Source organism: Anneissia japonica, unplaced genomic scaffold (assembly GCF_011630105.1).
Source record: "Anneissia japonica isolate Jap-2015-1 unplaced genomic scaffold, ASM1163010v1 scaffold1511_len2985839_cov193, whole genome shotgun sequence".
NCBI classification, from domain to species: Eukaryota; Metazoa; Echinodermata; class Crinoidea; order Comatulida; family Comatulidae; genus Anneissia; species Anneissia japonica.
Genome location: NW_022685291.1, coordinates 787,103 through 792,678, shown reverse-complemented (window position 1 = coordinate 792,678; position 5,576 = coordinate 787,103).

The following is a 5,576-nucleotide window of genomic DNA, read 5'->3' as shown; positions in this document are numbered from 1 at the left end:
AAGAAGCATAGCTCGAAAACAAGCCCATGGGCTTCCTTTCAAAGTAGCATAAGCTACTTTTCGAGATAGTACAGTATATACACTGTACATGAATTAAAAAAAATAAATTAAAAACAAATTTGTTTTATACAGTAGTTTAGTTGATTTCATGTTAGTTAAATACACTCCATGATACAGATTGATGTTACAGTGGCCGTATTTATTGTTTTATTGGACAAATGCACAAAATATACAGCATTCATTTTGAAAAGAAGCCCCCTCTTTACTTTGCAAAAGTAACCTCGAAAAGAAGCCTATCTTGAAAAGAAGCCCATCTAAAGTTCGCAAAAAAAAAGTTCGCCAAAAAAAAAAAAAAAAAAAAAGCCCAGATCTTTAATTGGAGGTTTTACGGTATTTCGATATTATGTTTGCGTCAGGAAAATGTCATGTTAGTGATGTTTTGCAAGTTCGGTGGTCTAGTGGTTATGATACCAGGCTAGTTATCTGGAGGTACTTAACTGACGTGCTATCGTACTGAACACTCACTACGTTCCCAAATACTTGCGGCAAAAACTTCGAAAGTAATTTGGGTGGGAATCGAACCCACGACCTCCAGAAATCTAGCCTGCGAGGTGAGGGAGGGGCAGCGGCCTCAAAGGACCCCAGTGGGGGTTAAGGGGAAAAATCCCCGGAAGCTACATATTCGACGAATTTTGGTGAATTTTATTAGTTATTTTATAGACACCAAACTAATGTAATATGACTTAATAATTGTTGTGATGTCCGAACAAAGTCGAAGCCGAGATTGTTTCCACGATCACAATGAATTATACAAAGCATCATGATGATATCCTAGATGAAATGGTAACACAAATATCTTAATGGGGAAGTAATGATAGGCCTAAACGAAGATTAAGCCTCTGATATTATTATTATTATTATTATTATTATTATTATTATTATTATTATTATCAATATTATTATCAATATTATTATCAATATTAGTATTAATCTGTTTGTTTACGCGTATATAATTAGTATAATTTTAATTGTATAATTGTGATAATTAGTATAATTGGTAAATGTGGGATCAGTATGATAATTATATGTTGACGGTTGTTAATTAGTATACTGTATACACGTACTAATTACCGTCACCAACTATCAGCAACGCTTGATAATTAATATGATCCAGACTAGTTTTAGGGTTAGTATCTACTGATGACGTAGATGGGGGAATATGCAGTTATTATAATCAATTATTGATGTAAATTAAGAACATAATCATAACAGGATGCTAACACCACTGTAAAAAAAAACATATATCGTAATACTTATTTCTTTTACTTTATTTTCCATTATATTATTTGCAATACAATCACTGCAAGAGTTACACTCCACAGATAGTTATCTAAGTTTTTTCATGTATTTTTCGAAGCAAATTTACCTGCGAAACAGTAAATATACCGTAACCTAATTTTAATGAAAATGAATAATCAAAAACAAACACTAATATTTAAAAAGAATATTGCAAACAATGGAATTATTAGAAAAGTAAATGAAATACAAATTTTAAAAATGTAAAAAAAGCATACTTTTTCCTAGGTCTTCATGAAAGACACTTCTAATAAGTAAAAAGGATGTAACTGCTATGAACACCGACTACTCTACTCACCCAAAACACCGCTGATTTGGCATTCTATATTAATTGATCTGTCTAGATAAACCCAATACCCTTTATCAAAACTCAAAAACATCATTTGATATTTGTTCCCTTTTGTTAATAAACATGTTCTATTCATTCTTCCCAATTCATCAAACTTGTTACTCCACATTAGTTTTTTCCTTTTGTGCTCCTAAATTCTGGAAATCCATGACCCCAAAATAATAAATGATTGGATAAAAAAGTACAGTACTGAAACATTAATTAAAATGCATATTCAAAAAGTCAATTAGATAAAAATACAAGAACACCAAAATCATCGAAAAATATGTTATTGCAAAATGCTCATAAATATTAAAGGTTCAAAAGCGCGCATATCACATTATTCTGGCACGTGAGTATGATTCGTACGAGAGTGCCCTGGCAGTGATTTTTTTTCCCGTACGGAACATTTGCATGAAACTTCACTCGGACCTCCTCGGAATGACTCGACTCGAGTTCAATATGATAACATGAATTACATAAAAACTATTATTCAATAATATTGTTTACAGAAACTTAAATTTGAATTATATTAAAGTAGCTGTTAAAAAATTTAAAAAAAACAATATAACAACTTAAAAAGATAAAAATGTGTAGGCCCTATCTCTCATCCTGGAATTAATAATCTTATTAATAGGTCCATGCTGGAATATTCAAATACAGTATTTATTTTTAGATCGTTACTTAAAGGGTGCGTGTTCACGTTCTGGCGAGTGGTGACCATGCCATCGAGTTAAAATACCATGTAAACATAAAACGAACAATAATAGTAATACTCGAGAGTCACAGCTTCGCCAAGTGCCTGCTCTTGTTCCTTATAATTTAAACTTGGAATCGCACTCACGTGCAGAATAATGCGACATGCGCGTTTTTGGACCCTCTCAAGTCGACGGATCTGTGCTCCAGATAGTCCACTGTTCCAAACAGGCGTAGCATATTCGAGGGTTGGGCGAATATGGACAAAAGTCGTCAGATGATGATGATGGTGATGATGATGTGATAATGATGATTAGGAGGAGGACTGATTGTGCACAGCGTTTTTTTCATGAGAAAAAACATCAAGAAGAATAATTGTTATGGTGTAAGAGTGGGACAATTTAACACTCCTGTGTGGACGCAACATATTTCAACCTAATTTAACACCACAACAAATATTGTTTATTACTGTTAATGTTGTTTCGCTCATAGATATATACAGAGGTATGTTATAAGAAATAAGTTTGTTTCGTTGACAGCTTTTCAGTGCTGGGTTTTGACATTTTGAATGGTTTCACTTGGTTCATCGTTTTTCCCACTATGAATCAAAGTACCGTACGTCTTCGTCATTTGGTGTCACCGGTAGCTGGTGAAAAATACTTTCTACATCTGCCATCAAGGCTATATGTTCTTGTCTAAATCTGAGTAAGATATCGATCAGTATCTAATTATGTAGGCAAACCTGTATGTAAAAATCTCTTCATTATATTATACCGGTAACTAAAATAAGTGTAGGCGAATTGCTGGGCGGATGCAGGATTTGGCGGTAGGGGGTGCGTGCAAGGGTGCAGATCTGTTTTGAAAAGTTGGGGGACATTTCGTGGAAATAGGACCTGTAGATGACCGGAAATGACACTTTTATATAGTAAATTTCATCATTATCACATCACCATTATATATATAAAATGAAACGCCAACAAATTCTCATGATCTTTTATCAACGATTTTCGGCCACCACAGAGACATAATTAATGTGTGTGATATACCATAATAGAATATAAAACTTAAAAACATTGTCTTTAAAGTGTATTAACTTTACATACTTCAAAGCCTTGAGTCCACAACCACGCCAGTCACACCATGGTCGGAGCTGAGGTGATAAAATTGAGGATGTAGTACCTTTAGATGGCCGAAAATGACACTTTTATATAGTAAAATTCATCATATCACATCACCATTATATAGTCTAAATGAAGTGCCAGCAAATTTCTTATGATCTTTTATCAGGGGTTTTTGGCAACCACAGAGATCTAATTAATATGAGTGACGTACCATAGAAAATAAAACTAAAGAAACACTATCTTTGATGTATGTAATTTACTTGACCTACTGTACCTCAAAGTCGTAAGGCCACATCCACCTCAGCCCCACGATGGTATACGGGTTGAGGTGACACAATTTGAGGAAATAGTAACTCTAGATGGCCGGAAATGACACTTTTAAATAGTAAAATTTATCAACATTACATCACCATTACAGTCAAAATGAAGCGCCAACAAATTCTCATGATTTTTTATCATCTATTTTCGGCAACCATGAGATCTAAGTAATATGTTTGATGTACGGTACTATAGAAAATATAACTTAGAAAAAACATTGTCTTTGATGTATTTACTTTACGTACTTCAAAACCGCGAGTCCACACCCATATCAGTCCACCATAAGTTGGGGCTGACGTGGTAAAATTTGGGGAAATACTACCTCTAGATTGCCGGATACGACACTCTTATAGTAAAATTCATCATCATCGATCTAATTAATCGCTGTAATGTACCATAGGAAATAAAACAGGGGTGGCGCCACGATTTGCCCGACGGGGGGGGGGGCGAGGTCCCCGACGGGGGGGTTTCCCCCGACGAGGTGTCAGATTTCCCCGACGAAAGCAAAGTGGGCGTGGTCGAGCTCCGAAAGTGGTCCTGGGGGCGAAGACCCTGATAATTTAGGGGTTTCAAAGGCTTATTTAATCTATTCTAGAGTCTACTAATATGTAAAAAATACATATATATTTTTTCTCCCCAACGAATAATGCTTTTTCTCCCCAACGGGGGCACTGCCCCCCGGCCCCGCTGGCGCCACTCCTGAAATAAAATTTAATTGTCTTTTAAATTTAATTATTTACTTTACTTTACTACTTCATGTGCCGAAAACCAATCTTATCTTTGCACGCCTTTTCTCATACTTTACAAATTATAACAAACTTGAAGGCACGCGCACTCGAGTCGTGTATTATAGATAGGCCTAATTCAGATGTGTGTGGGCACATTGCTATAAAATAAGATGTACTCTGGCTGTACAGCCTCTTTCGTTAAAGCCTGGGTCATTTATGCAGTTTATTTCAACAATTTTCAAGCATCATTTAGATTTATGAAAATTGCACTGCGGACGAAACGTGAGGGGACCAATCCCCTTTAAAATATGTGGGGAACGTGTCCCCTGCCCCTTGATCTGCGCCCATGGGTGCATGAGGGTCCCCACCACCTCAGTCCCAACATGGTTGGGGCGGAGGTGCGAAACTTTTGAGAATATGCACGTACCTCTGGGTGCCAGGAAATTACACTCTCATACCTTAAAAACTTACCAATAATTCATGTCAACAATATAATACAATTATTTTTTTAATACAATTTAGGGGGTGCAATCCCACCGTCTGCAACCTCCCCCTCCCCTCACCTCCCTTCTCCCGCCCCATAATTGGCGAATTGTCTGTCGGCGAATTAGCTCTCGTCGAATTAGAATTAATTGTTGGGAAAAACCTCCTTTCGGTGAAATGTCCTAACGGCAAAAAGACGTGTCGGCAAAATAACGTTTCGAGGAAAGCCTGTGCATTCGCACAAAAATCTATCGGCAAAACGTCTATCGATGTATTGGCATTCGGTAAACGACCTAGCACATGTCTGCCACTATGGTACAAGAAGTGTTCGGGTACTTTTAAGAATGCCAGAAGGTCTTTGTAACTATTCGTAGTTCAAAAAGAAACCTACGTCATCGTTTTCAAGTTGAATGAATTGTGCCAAAAAACCCAAACTATAATATTATATAATATAACACCTCCTTTGGGATACCCCTATTACTGTCTCTTATACACATCTAGATGTGTATAAGAGACAGGATCTAATTAATATGAGTGACGTACCAT